Below are 18,600 nucleotides of genomic sequence, written 5' to 3'. Positions count from 1 at the left end.
AGAAGCTAAGCCCTAGGAGCTTAAGGAGGAGGAGGGTATTTTAAGTGATTTCAGTGCTCTTAAGGCTTGATTATCATTAACACCGTTGGCTTTGACTGTTAGACTTTAGGACCAGTGTTTGTTTTCATGACTACCAAAACATGCAGGGCCCCCAGCCAACCTGTAATAAGTGCAAACTAAGAAGTAAGCTTGGATTTCCAAGCATCTTCCCACGATAAGCAGAGTGGCAATTTGGAAGCTCCTGAACAAGCGTATATTTCATTATACAACTTTTACTGAGAGACCAACATGCTTAGAAAACCAGGAAAGCCAGTTTTATATGGCACCCACTTCATTTCAACTGGACTTAACAGACTTAGGTGAGTGGGTAAGTTATTTAAGTTTCCTTTAAAAAAAGTCAGAGTAAATGAGTTGGGATTCTCTGATACATTAGTAAACTGATTAGTAAACCTTGTAGCTCTGATCCTAGGAAACAAGACTGAAAATATAAATACTGACTCATAAATTAACCGGGTTCATTAGTTAGTTCTAGTTCTGTTTGCTAAATGGGGCAAAGCTTTTTCACAAAGGTTAAGATTTTTTACACTCCTGCCTTTTCCCCAAACTGAAAGGCAACCCCCTTCCGCTCTCAGCCACCTAAAATTAAGCAGCCTTGTTGGACTCATGTTTGGTTATTTCCCAGTCACTAGCTCTGCTGTGAGGAAGTATGTTCAGGGGTCTGTGGGTGAACTTGGACTTGTGTTTCCCCTGTCTTCCCCATTCATTTATCAGTTCCTTAAGGGTCACTCTCTGCTGCAGTGGTTTTGAAATGTTTCTTGTGCCCTGATGATTACTTCAAAAGAACCTGACTCCTACTATGATAGAAACAAGCTCATGTTTTCATGCATTTTGTTGCTATACTTCTCATTTACATATTATTTTAATGACAAAAAAAAATTTGTGGTCATAATGGTAGGGTGTCCATTTTATTGCAATAAGAATGGTGGCCAACATTTATTTAGCACTTTTCACATGCCAAGCATTGTTCTAAGTGCTTTACATATGTGACCCATTTAATCCTCTCACTGCGTTGGGTACTGTTATGAACCTCACTTTACTCACTTTTTTAGATTAGGTGTCTGAGGCAGGGAGAGGTTAAATATTTTGCCCAGAGTCACCTGACCAGAGCCAAGATCCATATCAGCCCGGACCCAGCAGACAGCCCTTTTCTCTCTGAGCCTTGCTGCTGCACTAGTCTGCTAGCAAGATGTGGGCTCAGCTTTGTTTTGCTGTCAGAACCTGCAGACCTTCCTCTCTCTCCTCCCCTCAGCCACCAACTCAGAGCAGGGGACGTCTCTACTTATGACAGTCTTCTTCCCTTTTCACTTCTGGCCAAGACACTTTTTCTCTGTTTAGTGTAGAGATTTTCATCCCCTTCACAAAACCACTGTGTTCTCTTAAGGTCCTAGATGAGTAATGAAAGAGGTTTGCAGGCCAGTTCTACTTTCTGTCTTGCCCCAAAGCTACTAGGAAGGCAGCAAACACATAATTTTCTATGCGCATGAATTCAGGAGCAGGTTGAAGGTGGAAGAAAAGTGAAAAGACCCAAAAGAGGTAAAGAAAAGAAGTTAACACTTCAAATCATCCCCAGTAGTTTAAAAATAAAAATAATGGTACCTTTTAAGATATTCTTTTATCATTCTTTATTGTATATTCTGTTTGCATATTTTCTTTTATATTTTCCTCATAGATGAAGAGTGTACATTTATGACTAGATGTATCAGGTTGTTTTCCTGGGTATACAGTGGCTCTTTTTAGTCACTGTGATGCCAGCAATGATTATGCCTGTGTCCCAAGATGAACAATATTCATGCATTTTCCAAATTATCAGAAAGAGCTTTGGGAAGCCACACTTCCCACCAGCATGTTTGGAACACAGGCTGTCCATCTTAAACACTGGCTTTTGGGTCACTGGCGAGCTGTTGTTCTTAGTCACCTCCTTCCTGCACACCCTTTGGCATTCAGAGCTTCCTGTGTGCTTTTATCTAAATATCTAATCCAGATGATGGAATGTATGGAGGTGCAACAAATGACTATGTCTTAACATGCTTCATGACTGGACTTCATAATGGTGGACTTTCTTGCCTAAGTGTCCATCTCTGCCACATTCTGTGATCATTCTTGCCAGGCTATATAGACATTCTCACAGAACCAGGGCTCAAGGGCGATCAATGGTTCATTCTCTAATCCTAATCACTCTCTCAGCCTCCTTTCTCACATCATTCATTCCTTTCTTGGCTACAGAAACTTGGAGCTTTGCCGCAAGGAGAAAGTGGAAACAAAGAAGAAGGAATAGGTACTGAAAGGAGAAAAGGCCAATAAAGGGAACTGGAGAGAAGAATGAAAACTTGAAAGAGAAAGAACCAAAACTCTTGAAATATTTTGAAGGTATTAAAAAGCAAAAGATTAGAATTAGTCAACAAAAATATTGAAAAGTGTCACTTATGCCTTCTCTTCTCCTTTTACATCTGCTCACCTGACATCATCTATCTCCTTGTCCCCAAGCCTTTCTGATACAGGACGTTTTAGCAGATATAGGACATTTCACAAAATAACAATGGTTTTGAACATGTTCTTTCAATATATGTATTAGAGCTATTGCTCCGTATTACTTGGGTTTCTCTAATTAAACAAGAACTGTCCCTAACTGCTTTATCATTGGTATTAATGAAGTCATCCTTCTTGTGAGGGACTGCCTGGGAGGACCAGCGAGGAGGGACTCAGGATTGCGACCCACCTCTTACTACTCTCCTCAGGGTGGAGGTCGCTTGTTCCCATTCTGGACCTCACAAAGTCATTTTCTATTTTTGTTCATGATTATGTTTTTTATGATTTTTTTTACCTGAATATCCTTGGTATTATTTGAAAACTTTTGTTTGGCTTTAGCTGTTTTCTTGGATATGAATGTAGCCAATAGGACTACAAATGGTACTTTGCTCAAGAGTGATGGCAAAGAAAGCCAAGTTCATTCCTTTTGTTACTGGTTTGCCTTCTAAGGAGAGGCTATCCTGAGGTGAAGGAAGCATTATTCATGCTAGCAAATGTTGTGCGCTTTGGTGTTCTGATGTTTCTTTTCTTTTCTTTTTAACTGATATGATAATAAACCTCTTTTCTCCAGTCAGCTTAGAAGAGGAGGATGAGAGGTGGCTTAATCCAATGATGACATTTCTTTGGAGATTTGTTTTAATAATCACCCAGGATTTAATGTCTGTATTTCGATATTTGTTAACATCCTTTGATGCTAAGAGGTGCTTTCCTTCATAGCTTTTTATTGTCGTAACTTTACTTCCCAGAGGCAAATGACGTGCTTTATGCTTGACAGCAGTATGAAATACCGGGGTTTGTCTGACCCATCTCTCCACAGAGTGCACCACCTAGGACACCATAAAAACAAAGATGCCACTGAGTGGAGGGCAGCAGAAATCTGATGGGTTCAGGTTAACTGAAACCAACATGGAGCCCCAAAATCCAAGCTATGGAAGATCGTCTCTCAACCTCCTTGACGTAAGTTTTCAGCCGGATTGGTACTTGCTTTACTGTTAGACTTTGAGATGCCACTTCATTAGGTTTTAAAAACTTTGATGCTTGGCACAGAAGCACATCGGACTTCATTGTATTCGGGTGATCATTACCAGACTCTCTCTTCTTTTCTCTTTGAAAGGGCCTCTTTTCCTTTGTTGATAGTTTATACTTAGTGCCTTGGGAGAAACACTTCCTAGGAATTACCTCTATTTTATTTTGTAGCATTTTAGCTGAAAAGAAAAAGAGAGTTGAAGGGGAATGAGATGAAATTCAAGGATTGATTTATAAAATATATATATTTTATCTTTGGTTTTATATAGCTCACAGCCCATCTTTGTACTATAATTCATCTCATTCTCACAGATTACCCCAAATACTATTTATCATTCATTCAATCAACAAATATGCATTAAATTGGGCACTTTGAAAATAAAGAGGGAGAGAGTTTCAACCAGAGTGTAAGCTCCATGAGCACAGGATTTTAGTCTATTTCATTCACTGCTCTATCTCTAGCACCCAGAACAGTGCCTGGCACATGGGAGGCACTCATAAATATTTGTTCATGAATTAATAAATAAATCAATGAATATTAGTGTGATTTTTTTCAAAAAGAAATTCATTTTAGAGTAAGAGATTTACTAAGTATATTGGACCTGGGATTGTGAATATCATAAAGCCCATCATTAAGAAAAGGAAGACTTGACACACCCAAGTGCCACAGGAATTATGCTTCTTAATGTTCAGAATGGACAGCTGTTTTATGTTCCAGATTGTTTTGCCTTAAAGGAGGCATTTGGTTAATTTCATCTTTTCATTCACTCTTGTTTGGAAGGTAAAAAGACTCTGATCTATAAAAACCATGGATTCACTTTATTAGTCTTTTCTGTATTCATTTAGTGCCCATCTCTTAGGAATTCTAAGGTATCCACCAGATGGTCGTGTTAAGCCTTGCAGCTCAGCACAGAGGTTGTGAGCAGAGCCAGCCCTTGGAGCGGGCAGTATGTACTTCTGCACACAGCTCCTTAGGCAGTACCAGCTGACTCTCTCTAGAGTTTCCATATTTGAATTTTCTATTTGCTGTCCATCTATTTCTGTATCCTTCTTAGGGTCAACAGTAAAGAAAGAGGGAGTTGATGATGGGCACTTGGGTTGTTGATGGGGGACTTGGCTGGTACCCTCTCTCATCCAGTTTCTTTCCTGTCTACCTGGTTCAGAACATCTTTTTTTCTCCTTTGCTTTTTCAGCAGCAAAGTTAAAGTGGGAACCAAGTGTAGATTTGGCCGTGGGCACTCCCAGGTAGAAAGATACCATCACTTCCCTTTTGTAGTCACAGGAGCCGAGTCTTCAGTGACTTTTCTGAGGTTATGCACTGTCTGCAGCAGCAAGACCAGTTCTGTCTGAAGCTTTCACCATTATACTGTGCTATAAAAAGCACATAACACAGTCTGATACTTTTATGTCACAGTTGAAGTGTCACGGGATTTCATTTGATAAGAACCTTAAGTCCTACACATAAATCTCTCTCAGGTCAGTGACCCTTTGTGGGTTTTTTTTGTTTTGATTTTTGGGGTTGGTTTGTTTGTCTTTTTCCTGTAACTCACTTTGGGTTCACCCAAGGCAAATATTTCTAGACCAGCTGGTAAGAAAAGACACTGTGGTGTAGTGGGAAAAGCACAAGACTGGGAATCAGGATCTCAGTTCTAGCGGGGACCTTGTTGCTGACCAGCTGAATCAAGACATTATGCCTCACTTTCTTGGTTTATAAACTGGGGGCATCGCATGAAATGACCTGTAGCAATACTTTCAGCTTTAATGTTCTATTTAGGCTGAAGACCTTTGGTCCCTCCTTTCTACCTTTCTGAATAATGAAATATAAAGAAACATAAGACCGGGTTAGTACATGTTGTATCTGAGCTACTGTTGAATCTAGCCAACCTACCTAGTTTATAGAGGGAACTAAGGAAGCACAGATAAGTCAGTTTACTTGCATAGATCTTACAACTAATTAAAAGCAGAAACCTGACATATTTATCAATTGTGAATTTTTTTCCCTTGGAAAAATTCCCTTCATTATCCTGTGGTGATGGTAGTGGTGGTGGGTGTAGAAGAAACGGAAGTTTTCACAAAAAAGTGGAACTTCTATTTCTGCTGAGATGGAACTGCCCATTTTTATATTTCCTGCATATCTCATGCCAAAATATTGGTGGCTGTTGTGCAGAAGCGTGTGTTGGTTGCTTTAGGATTAAACCCAGACCAGAAACTCCTAGAGAAAAAGACTACCCTGTTCTTTAAGAAACTAACACCTTTAATTTTTCCTTCTGACTTCACTTTTAAAATCATGTTTATTGTTCAAACTGTAAAGGAGGACAGAAAAAAATCTGTTAAGACCCAGGAGTTCCAGCGTGGGTTTTTGGAAAATCTGTCTGATGAGTGGCATAAATTAATATGAAATGATAACACTTTGCTCCCCATACTAGTTTTCTGCTCTGAAATGAGTGTTATCTAAGCATGAATGCATCGCGCTCTCAGAGGCTGGCTCTCCCTGACTTCTGTCTCTTTGAACAGTGTCACTATCCCCAAGTTACTGACACTTCAAACTTGAGTCATCTTTGACTCCCTCCCTTTCTCTCATACATTGAAACAGTCACTAAACTCTATAGATTCCTTCTTTACCATGTATCTTACATCAGTTTTCCTTCTTCACTCCTATTTCTCGTATACGTCACATAGAGTCATATTTTGTGAGCAAGTAAGAATTTAGGTTTGCATATGATATCAAAATGAAGTGACACAAATGAACTTATTTACAAAGCAGAAACAGACTCACAGACATAGAAAACAAACGTATGGTTACTGGGGGGAAAGGTGGTGGGGAGGGATAAATTGGGAGTTTAGGATTTGCACATACTACTGTCTATGAAATAGATAAACAACAAGGTCCTACTGTAGAGCACAGGGAACTATATTCAATACCTTGTAATAGCCTGTAATGAAAAAGAATATGCAAAGGACAATATATATATGTATAACTGAATCACTATACTGTACACCAGAAATTAACACAACATTGTAAACTGACAATACTTCAAAGAAAAAAAGAATATAGGTGTGGAGTCAGGCAAAACTAGTTTGAGTCCTAGCCCTGCTGCTTACTACCTATGTGTCCTTGCTTAATTTCCCTGACTCTTAATTACCTTATCTGTAAAAAGGGAATTATTATTTTGGCCTCAAAGAGTTGTTGTGAGAATTAAATGATGGAATGTATGTAAACACTCAATAGAGTTCTAGCACACAGTAAGTGTTCAACACATAATAGTAATTATTACTGTTTACTCCTTGTTCATCCTGCTTCCTCTAGCAGGTCAGTCCTCTTAAAGCCCATCTCTGACATTCTTTCTTCCTTACTCCCAAAGAGAGGCCTCTTCTGCAGCATTTACTAGCTGTGTGACCTTGAGCATGTTTCCCAACTTCTCTCTGCCTCAGTTTCCTTGTCTGTGAATAGAGATAATAGTATCTACCTCAAAAGATTATTATGAAGCTTATATTATTCAATATTAATTGTTAATATTTTAAAGCACCTGGCACACAATAAGTTACTACTAATTTTTGATAAGCATAAAACCTATGCTGTCTTCTTACATTTGCTATTTTATAAACATGCTCTGTATTGATTCCTTTGGTCTTGGTGTTCTTCCACCTGGAAGGCAGGGTGGTTTAATGCAAGGAGTACTTGCAGCCCAGGGAGAGTGATGGGTTCTGCTTACGTGCCGGCTTTGACTTAGTAGTAGTGGTTACCTGGATTACTTGCAAAAAATCTGAAGTTTTGTATGGTTTCAGTGAGAAGTCAGCTAGTTTTGTCTCCTGTGGGCCCTGGTGGAAGAAGTGGAGACATATCCTTGTATTTTGCCACAATAAAGAAAAGGTCATAGTCACTTATAAGACTCACAATGTTTTCATAATAAAAATAAATAGTTTAGGGTGAAAGATAAATTTTCTGAATACTCAGGGCTAAGGAAAAGAATTTTCTATGGCTCTCCATTTTATTTCCTTTTTAACATTCTTCTGATTGCTTTATATACTTGAATTGATTTATTCCTCATTTATATATGGCATTATAATACAGCATTTTCTGAGGTGGGTACTACTATTGTCCTCATCTCCTTTTTACAGATGAGGAAGCAAACATAAAGAAGTCAAGTAGCTTGCATGAGATCATGCAGTTAGTTAATGGTGGGGCTGGTATTTGAAACCTGGACAATCTGGCTCCAAGTCTGTACTTTTGGCCACTCAACCAAATGTGACTTTTGGTCCTTTGGTTATTTTTAAGTAAATCAATTTAATTTAAAAATAAGGTAACAATGCAATTTCAATAAATTTGATTCAGTATTTTCAGACAATTCTGTAAAGGACCAAATCACTTTTCAAAGCTGTATCTCTGAAGTTTGGTTTGATCTTTTTTTCTTTTTTTTCACTCAATGATATTTTCTTTTCTTTCTTTTTTTTTGTGTGTGTATATGTTTTTATCAAAATATAGCCAGTTTACAGTGTTGTGTCAATTTCTGGTGTACAGCATAATGCTTCAGTCATACATGAACATACATATATTCATTTTCATTTTCTTTTTTACCATAAGTTACTACAAGATATTGATTTGCATTTCTCTGATAATTAGCAGTATTGAGCATTTTTTCAGTGATGGATTCAAACCACTTCTTGCAGAACCCAAGGGTTTCATAGAAGTTTTTCTGGGGTCTGAGGGCTGGTATGTGGTGGGTGTAAAAGGGGCTCTGAGTCTCTACTTTCATTTCAACCAGGGTAGCCTTATGTTATCTCTTTAAAATTTGGGATTCTAAATAAGATTTATTTTGAAGAAAGAGAATTTTGCCTTTAAAAATTGAGAAATCACTGATCGAGATAAATAAATGGACAGCATATTTTGGGGTACCTCTTACTAAGTACTATTTCTGGTCAGTGAGCTGCCAATGTGAGTTTGGCAGCAGTGTGTGCAAAATTATATTTCTGAAAAGAAGCTGGAGTGCAAATAATGCTGTAGTTATGGTCATATACACACTCATTAATGGTCAGTGGCACAAAGGGCAACAATAATTTTCTCTAACAAAAACTGGAGTGTCCAGCCTAAACTCACATAGTAGTCATGAGGTTATTCCTGGACTCATTTCTTGAATTTTAGTGATTTATATGTTGAAACAAAGCATTAGGTCTCCTTGTAAATTTCCCCCTCGTTTCCCCTCCCCACTGCCCCAGTTTCCTTGTCTTTGGTCTTAGTCAAGAGCACATGTTTAAGCTCTCTTACTCATGCATAATAGAAAAAAGAATTATATGTGGCCTCAGTGGATTTTGTAGTCTTTTGAGCATTCAACTTTTTTTTAAATCCTGCTTTTTAATAGTAAGGCGTGCCCAGATTATCCTGAGATTGGAAAAATTGTAATCTACTTTTCATTAAATTAAAACACACGTCAAATGTCAAAAAATAATCAGTATCAAGGCTGCAAAGATCAAAGAGCTTTATCTGAGGTCTTAAGAATTGCAATTCAGGAGATACAGATTTGGGTAAAACCAAAAGTGTATTCCAGGAAAGAGAAAGAGTCAGGGGCTTATAAAGGCAAAAGCCACAAGGTTGTTAAAATAGTCTGGCAGGAATTATGATTGACTCTGACACAAAAAAGGAAATATTTGTCCTTAAGGGATAAGCTGTCATGAGTAATTTTAGAGAGAGGGTCCAATCCAGTAAGCATTTTGAGTTTCTGGAACACTGGGAAGATGTTCTGGATGCATATGTTAAGACAATAAGTGGTCAAAATTCAGATTTCATCCGGGCTGAGACATTTAAGTCACACTTTCTCAACAGCCTCTCAGCTCTGTTTTAGAGAGCTCTGTTAGCAGTGCTGACTCCATTTTGATTTTCCTTTCACACAACTTTGGTTTGGAATAGAGGGAGAACTGAAAAGGAGATAAGCAACACTAGGAAGAATGTGCCTTGGATTTACTTCTTAGAATCCAAGGAGGGCCCTAAACATGCTCTATTTTCTCCAGAACCCACTTGTGAACATGCAGGTTATTGTTTCAGCCAGGGTCCTGGATTAGGCTTTTAAGGGTATGCTTCCGAAAGATCATCTGTCTTCAAGAAAGGTACAATTCTACTAGCAGCCAGTTTTTCTCTATCACAGGAATCAAGAATGCCGTACTGTTTATTCAGAACTTTGAGTGTGTAGCTTATTTGGCCTTGGGATGCATTGCATTCCTATCCTGTAGAGGATTTCCTCTTCTAACTATGATTTGCTTTAGGTGAATGGCATTTAAAGTGACTTTCCAGGGAAGGATATTCAATATCTTGTAATAACCTATGATGAAAAAGAATATGAGAAAGAATGTGTGTGTGTGTGTGTGTGTGTGTGTGTGTACATACACATACATACAGGAGAAAGTCAGCCTGGTATTAACATTCCATGTGGAAAATCTACCAAATAGTAATGCACATAGGGAATAACTGAGAGTTGATTTTACAAGCAAAACTCATTACCCTGGTTGATTTGTGATTCAGTTCAGCTGTAACTCTAATCTCCATGGCATACCTTGTCAATACCTTTATCTCTCAGAGTGAATTAATAGGATACTGATAGAACAGGAGAAGGGAAATCCTCAGTTCCTACCACTGGCTCTTCCAGCAAAGCCCTGAATACCTGCAGACTCACTTTAAATGCAGTAAGATTTCAATTCCTGCAAAGCAAGTTGTAGAATGCCAAAGCTATAGAATTTACATGGCTGCTTTTTTTCATTTAAAGTTATCTTTTAAAAAGCATTCTTGAAAGAAAATCTTCCTATGGAAGGCAAAATTCTGATCTGAAACAAGTTTGGATTGAGTGAATATTCAAACAGAACGCCTTCCCATAGTGTTTTATAAATGCATTTGTGTTGAGTTTCTTGCAAGTTCAGTTCAGAGGTAATGAGTTTTGGAGAAGTTGGACCAAGTAGTCAAAAGGAAAATTATGCTGGCTCTTTTTTTTTGGGCGTGTGATGACGATTCGTAACTATGATTTAGCTAATGAAGTGGACTCTGCAGTTTTTCTGAGCAACACTGCCTCCTTGTGTAATGAGAATTACCTTCTAGCCCATAAGTCTATATAATTTAAAAATACATATTTTCATTTGAATTTAGAGGCTTACGTAACCCAAACCAGAGGGTGCCCTCACTGAAGAAAATCTTTGTGCCTAATTTTGTTAGTTTCTATTGATAAGACCCACTGCCTTGTTTTCAGGGCCTGTTTGCCCAATTTGACGTTATCTATTCTTTTTTGCTCTTACTCCTAATCCCTCTCTAAAGAGGTGAAAAGCAATAGAGAAAGCGGATGAAATACAAAGCAGTATTTTTGCTACTCATTACATCATCTCTGGAAATTTTCATTGGAAAGAAGGTAGAAACCTTTGGATAAATGAAACACTCCACTATTCAGAAGATTCAAATTGTACAGATGTTCTAACTTCATCAAAAGCTTTATCCAAAGTAGTAAAGCCTAGTGTGTTTAAGTTATGTATTTTCCCACCTTTTCCTTACTTATTCTTGGTTCAGGAGGCTGGTGCTATTTGGATTCATGAACTTCACTCAACAGATATTTACGTGCATCTGTTAGAGTACCGAGCACTTCTTTAGATGCTGGAGATTCTGTGGAGAAAAAAAAAAAAAACAAAACAGAAAAATCCTTGCCCTCATAGAGCTTATCTAGTGAGGGAACTGATAAGTAAGATACTAAAGTGAAATATGCATTGACCCTTGAACAACGTGGGTTTAAACTGCACAGGTTCATTTATATGCAGAGTTTTTTCAGTAGTAAATACTGCAGTACTGGACGATTCGAGGTGGGTTGAAGCTGCAGACAGAGAGAAACTATGTGTTACACACAGATTTTTGACCGCCCAGAGGGTCAGGGCCCCTAACCCCCTCATTTTTCACCAGTTAACTGTATATTATTTTAGATGGTGTTAAGTGCTAAGGAGAAAAAATAAAATAGAGGAAGCAGTGAAGGCAGTGAAGGTCCAGAGTGAGGAGTGACATTACAGTGTCAGGGCAGCAGAGGGGGCCTTAGGAAGTGGTGTTTGTCGGGAGTGAGTGGAACAGCAGAAAGAGCAAACCACAGTGCGAGGGTATTTGGAAGGAGAATGGGCCACACCCAAGTAGCAGCAAGTGCAAAGGTCCTGGGAAGGAATGTGTGCCTGGCTTATTTGAGCGACAGCAAGAAGGCCTGTGTGGCTGGAGCAGAGTGAAGAAGCAGTAGAGTCATAGAAGATGAGATCAGACAGGATCTTACAGCCTTTGTAAGGGTTTGGGGCTTTAGGTCATTGTGGGGTTTTGAGAGAGGATTGGGATTTTTTTACTTATTTTTTTAATAGAATGAAAATGGATAAAAGTGAAAGTAGAGTGGATGGCTAGAAGGTTGGATTTTGATTTTGTAATCATCCCATCATCTGTTCTGGAGTATGCATACCCCCGTGAACCCAGAATTTGTTAGTAATGTACAGGGGACTTGTCACGATCAAGGTTTGTTATTAATAATGAGTTATCATCTAATAAAGTTGAATACTGAGCAGGGAATAATGTTTAGAATTCTTAACAGTAATCAGCAAGGAAAATTTTTGTTTAAATAAGCAAATGATTAGATGTGGGGATAGAAATGCAAATGTGATTCTGATGAATATTCTGTGTTTGTAGAAACTTACCCCATTTTAGAAAATTATGACTTATGTAGAAACTTAGGACATTTAGGCATCGTTCATCCTCTAACAGAGCAATTTATTAATCTAGTCTAAAATTTTCATCTGGGAAGATCTTTTGACAAGAAATGGAATAAAAACTTGATCTCTTTCCTTTTACATATAAAAACCCAGCCTTCACGCCAGCCCTGCTTCCCAGCAGTCTTTATTTACCTTGCGACTGTTTGTGTTTTCCTAGAACTACTTTAAATGCACTGCATTGCCATTGTACTCAATTCCCTTTTTTAAAAAAATTAATGTTTGGAAAACTTTAACATTATTACCCAAAAGCTAGTCCCTGAAAGGAAACTGTGGTTTCTTTAAACACTGCTAGTAAGGGCTTAACACATCTTTAGATTTGCAGAGATCCCTTACATAACCCTTCCACACAGGAATCATTAATTTGATCATTAAAGTCTTTGATACTGTGGCTGCTGTTCAGCTAACACTGATGTGACAGCTCTCAAGGACACACACCTCCTGACCCCCGAGAAGACTCTGTCAGTGGCCTGAGGTAAGGAAAGCCTTCAGTGATCCCATGACTTAATACTCACACAAATCTTTCATTATTTGTTCATTTGGCATACATTTAGAGCACACCTACTGTGTGCAAGCTGCTGTGGGAGGTACAGATATTCAAGAATCAAAGGAACTAGCCTAGTAAATGTATGAATTATCTTCAATTTATTGTTTTCTACTGATAACAACTTTACCCCTGTCCTTAGGTATTACTGTTCATAAACTGAAAATGAATCCCAGTCACATAAACTATTACAAAAATAGAACTTCACGTACTCTGTATTGACCCTGGATTTGAGAATCACTGTCTCTTCTCCTCGGGCTTAGAAAAGAGAAGGATCTGTCGTCACTTATCTTTCTACCTCCCACGCATGCGTGAAGTTCTTAAACATTTATTTCATCTTGTCTGATCGTAGTTGCTGATTCTCCCTGATTAGCCAAGCTTGTTTGTTTGACACAAACCCAGTATTCGAGCCTTTGAGGGATTCCCCTGTCAATGCTAGGCCGGATTACCACCTGTGTCCCTTTAATTATGTTTCCTTGGATACCAGAAAAAAATTCAAGCTCTTTGCTTCTTGCTAAAGCATGAAATTTAGTAGGTGCTCACAGCCTTGCTCAAGACCCTTCTCCACTGCAGGCCTTCAGGGCCCCTGCGATGTCCCTAGGCTCCTGGTGGTCCCCTCAGGATCACTTGGTAGGTCTCCTTCCTCCCAGAGCAATCTGAGCCGCTCCAAACTGCCTTTCCTCCTTCTATCCTTCATCTAGAATTTTATAGGATAAAGTTTTGAGCAAATGAATCCTTGTGGATCTCCTCAAACCACAGTAAATCACAGCTTCCACCTTTGGGGTGGCTACTCCGTAGATGTATAATCTTAACATATTTTTAGAAGTGGAAGAAAACCTTAGAGCTTCTCTGGCTTTGTTTGCTTGTTTGTTTTAATTAGCATGATATTTGCTTAAAAGAAACCTTATTTGGAAATCCAGCATATGAAACAAGTAAGAGAGGAGCTGTGCTAGACGGAGGAGCAGTGGGTCCCCACCATCCTCCAGTTTCGCACTCTCCACATCCCCAGAGCACCCGAGAGACACCATGGAGACACTCTCCCACAGAGACCTCTGCAAACTGCCTAATTTGCTGGGTGAGGATTGCCCGAGAGTTTCTTTCTGCATTCTTCCTCCTGCCTCTTGGAGGTCTGATCTCTGTTCTCCTAAACTTGAGGCTGTTATTTATCTGCCCCCAACCTACTTGGAGGGTGAGGTGCCAGCCCCCTGCAGTCACAGTCTTAACAACACTTCACCATGGTGAGTGTCATGAGGTTAGGCTTGATGGATAAGGGTCCTGGAAACTATGCCAAGAGCCTGCACACAAGTGCCAAGCTTTCTGTTGTTACGACATTACACTGTTAAAAATATTTAGCAAAAATAGAGACTTGTGAAAATGTTCTCCTTTCCAGTGACTGTGGTGAGAAAGCACTTCCCTGTGAGTTTGCAAAGACACAAAAATTTCTCATTCTCACTTCAGCTTTTGACCAGCAAAATCCAGCTGAATTTCCCTTTATAGCAATAGTCTCTGTCCCTGGAGGAATCTAAGCCCATTTTCATTACTTTAATGGAAGTGGAAGGGGGATTGGCACGAGGCTGATAATGGTGATCATATTTCGGAAAGGTCCATGTTAGAGAACAGATTGTTTTATTTACTTGGCCCACAGGACAATTTAGGACAGATAGAAGATAATCAGGAAGCTTGATGTAGGCAACTTAATTTAGTTTAGGCTTCTGATTTAAAAATAAAACCCTGTGTTTAATGGTGAGGGGAGAGTAGGGGAGCAAATAAAAGGTTCCTTTGTTTTTTATTGCTAGAAATTAGATTTTGCCATCATGTTAGACCACACCCTTCTGGGGAGGCAGTGGGTATAGCGAATAGCACAGGGGCTTTGAAGTCCTTCATTCTTTTTTTTTTTTTTTTTAAATTTATGCTTTCTCCTTTCTACTTCCCTCCATCTCTCCTTCCCTCCCATCCTTCTTTCTTCCCTCAGCAATACTTTTAGGCTACTAAAATGTGCTTGGTTTGTTAGCTGCTGGGGTCACAACACTAAATTACACAGTATGGTGCTTATGGCCTGGGGAGGATTTGTGTCCCACCTTTGCCATTTGCTAACTGAGTGATCTTGGGCAAATCACTTAATCTCTTTGAGCTTCAGTTTTGTCTTTTATAAAATGGAAACAATAGCTCCTTACAGAGTAGCAACAGTTAAATAACTAAATGAGATAACATGTGTAAATTATCTCTGCAGAGTGCCTGGCACATGTAGGGGGCTCAAAAATGGAGCCTATTACAGATTGGCACCTGTACAGTCATCATAACCTAATGTTTAGGTTCATCTTCCCACATGCTATGAGGAATTCTCTGAGGGTTTTGGCATCTGGCTCTTAATTTCATTCTGCCTCAGACAGCAATTTGTAGGCCAACAATTGCTCCATCCCAGAGATCCTGAATTCTCAAAACCCTTCCACACTCCAGCTTTTGTCCTTCGACCTCTCTCTCCAAATTCGCTCTCCCACTAAATGGGATTTTCAGTTCCTTTGACATCTCTGGTCTCTGGATCTCATCTTAGCTTCCCAAACTGTCACCACTCCACACTCCACTCCATCCCCTTTTCCTCGCCAGCTTCATTTCCTTTCATGTTCCTCCTGCACACCACAGCCAAAGTTCACTGCCACAGTCTCACCCGGACATTACTCACTGCCTTGGCCATGGCAACCCATCACTCTGCGTCAGCCCAATTACTTGTTTTTTTCTTCTTATGCCTTTGGTTTACCTGTTGCTACTGGAGAAAATCGCTCAACCAAAACGACACTCATCTCCTTCAGTTTATATTTCCAGTGTTACTGTCTCCTAAATACTGCCCAAGGAGTTTTACAGATCTTCAGTTGGTTTGATTTTCCTTCCCTCCTGTACAGCTGCTCTAGCATGAAACCTTTACTGTCCTCCTTAAGCCCTCATCTCAACACTGACCTCCTGAAATCACCACCCCCCACACCATTCAGAGGTCATTTGTACATCCTTTTGTAACTGTCCAGCTGTCCAAGAAGAACATGCATTCTTACTCTTTTCCAAGACTCAGTCTGGGCCCTTGATTCTTTCCCTTCCCAACTTCTCTTGAGCCTGTCTGCACCAGTCATTTATTTCTCTCATCTGCCTCTCCCTTTTCATTGGCTCTTCATTAACCTTCAAACATGTTCAAGTCAGCCAGTCTTAGCCCAGTTCTCCTGGTCTGGTCTCTCCTCTGGGTACCACCCTGTTTCTCTCTTCTACTTCAGTGACAGATTTCTCAATAGTGTTGTTTATCCTCATTACTTTTACTTTGTTCTCTGTGATTTAAACTGTCACTAAAATTGGGCTTTGCCTCCACTCCTATACTCCTTTGGGGTCACCAGGGATCTCCTAAGTAACAAGGAAAATGGTTTCTTTAAGTTCTTATCCTTCTTGGCTTCTCTTTGGTTTTTGACACTGCTAACTTCTTCATTCGTCAAATTTTCTCCTTTGGTCACTCTGATGATAATTTCTTTTAGTTTTTCCTCCAGACTCTCTGAGGATTCTATCTCAGTTTCCCCTAATGGCTCCATTTCTGTCCATTCTTTAAATTTTGGTGATGTTCCCCAAGTTTCCGTGCTCCTCTCTTCATTTTCTTTATCTTCTCTTTGGATGATCTCATCTATATCCATGATTTCAACTCTGATATACAGGTTGGCGATTTTTAAATCTATAACTTCATTGCTGAATCCCTCTCAACTCTGCTCTCTCTGGATAACTGAGTAATAGCTAACTGGATAGGCTGCAGGCCCTTCACATTCAGTGGAGCCCACCTGCCCTTCCATAATCTGACCACCCATCCCTACCACTTCTCAGCTTTGATGTTAGATGCTTTTAGTAATTTCCAAGGTGAAAGAAACTAAGATCTTTGAAGGGTTCTCTTTTTTTCTCCTTCCTCTCCATTATAAGTAATTAGTTAACAAAAACCAGTAGTTAATAGTTATAAGCAATATCCTACCCCAGGCCTTTTCAGAAATTCAGGTTGCACCCTGAAGAGTTTAAATTACCCACGTAAGAAAGGGCTTGATCGCCAGGCTCATCCTGAGTTGAAGAGATGAAACAGAGAAATAGCCCCGAGCAGTGAGAAACCTGGCGCCTGGCAGACTTTGCCTTGTGTCAGGTCATATGTAGCAGGAAAGGAAATTTCCAGTGTTGTTTAAATAAGTTTCTAACATCCTTGGAATACAATTTTGCAGGTAAAGTCTAAAGCTGTTTACTCAAGACATTGCCTTGTTTTTTTGTTTTGTTTTCAGTTGAAAAAAAAATAAAAGGTAAGCTGGGCTTCTTGGTCAGCAGGGGGAGCGCTACTACTTTGCTCTGGAAGATTTTCACCAAGGCAACGACTGTCTCTAATATAGACCACATCCTAGCAACGAGGAGGAAAAAAACGACGATACGATCAATAAATCTGCTCCCTCGTGGTTGCAATTTTTAAAAATAACCTCTTTTGCCTTTGTAATTCGATAGTGTTTGCTTAGGAAGGTGTCATCTGCTGTCTTTTCATCTTCTCTGTCTTGCCTTTCAGCCACATTCTAATTAGAGAGAGGTGTTTATTTACTCCAAGAGAAAGGGTTTAAAATGGGTCACGGAGGCTAGTGTAACAGCACCTAGTCAGTATTTAGGCTGTGTCTATGTGACACAGAAACAAAGACACTATATTGCTCGTTTTATTTAAACTGGTCAATATAGTGAAAGGAATCAGTCAAACTGGATTTCCGTCTAAAATGACCTTTTGTTTGAGAGAGTTGATTCAAGGATATCAAACTGGGGACATAGCGTCCTTCTCAGACTTAGCTGGGGTGGAGCCTATCAAGCAAGGGTGGCAGCGTTGTGGGAAAAGAGGCAGGAGACCAGCCTCTCATCCGGGTTCCGCTCTGTGATCAGGGACAAAACATTTAACTTAACTCTGAACCATGATTTCTTCTTTTATTAACATCATACATTTTTATGAAGAGGAAGTGAAGTGTTATAATAGATTTTAAAATACCTTGAAAGATCAGGAAATGTGTACGTAATAATTCACACAGAGACCTGGTTTGACACATCTGTATCTATAGATGCACACATAGTGCACATATACTCCATGTGTATATATGTGTATACATAGAGCTAAACAGATACATCCGTGTAAGAGATATATGTATGTATGTGAAATGTGTGTCTATAGATTTCATACATGTATATGAAATCTATACACATGTAGGAGGTAAAGAGGTAAAGACAATTCTTTCTGAAAGTATTGTACTGTTAATAATAGTTATTCCACTCACTCACTGAGAATAATAATAGCTTACAGGCAGAAATAATAAAGAATCCAGCACTCTACTGATAATCATTTACTTCTGAAAATTCTTATTTGGTGAGAACTTTGTTTCTCTTATTTCCTATGCACATTTTATAAGAAAGAAATTAAGAGATGACATTTTAACTAAAGCTTGTAATATACACCCATCCTTATCAAATAATATACCTGATTAGACACTTTGCCAGTTCACTTTTCCATTGTCTCATTTGTACCCTGAATAGAAGCATGTCATCAAAATGTTTTTGTAAGCATTTTGAGAGAAATAAATGATTTGAAAATATCTGTGTTTCCTAATACAGGGAAGTCTGGTTCAGTATGATGCAAAGTATGCTTTTTATTCACTTACTTTCTAAAA

General features: G+C 39.1%; 1 long non-coding RNA gene across 1 annotated transcript in view; it reads left to right on the top strand.

Annotated features, from left to right (window-relative positions):
• LOC116668121 overlaps nucleotides 1-17,839 on the top strand; it is a 32,173-nt gene extending 14,334 nt beyond the window's left edge. The window contains exons 7-9 of the long non-coding RNA XR_004325193.1: nucleotides 2,284-2,427; nucleotides 3,404-3,543; nucleotides 17,194-17,839. This is a non-coding gene — a long non-coding RNA (uncharacterized LOC116668121). The remainder of the gene's footprint in view (nucleotides 1-2,283; nucleotides 2,428-3,403; nucleotides 3,544-17,193) is intronic.
• Nucleotides 17,840-18,600: the final 761 nt, after the last annotated feature.

Source organism: Camelus ferus, chromosome 13 (assembly GCF_009834535.1).
Source record: "Camelus ferus isolate YT-003-E chromosome 13, BCGSAC_Cfer_1.0, whole genome shotgun sequence".
Classification (NCBI taxonomy): domain Eukaryota; kingdom Metazoa; phylum Chordata; class Mammalia; order Artiodactyla; family Camelidae; genus Camelus; species Camelus ferus.
Note: the sequence above shows the minus strand (reverse complement) of the source record. Positions and strands in the feature narration are given on the sequence as shown.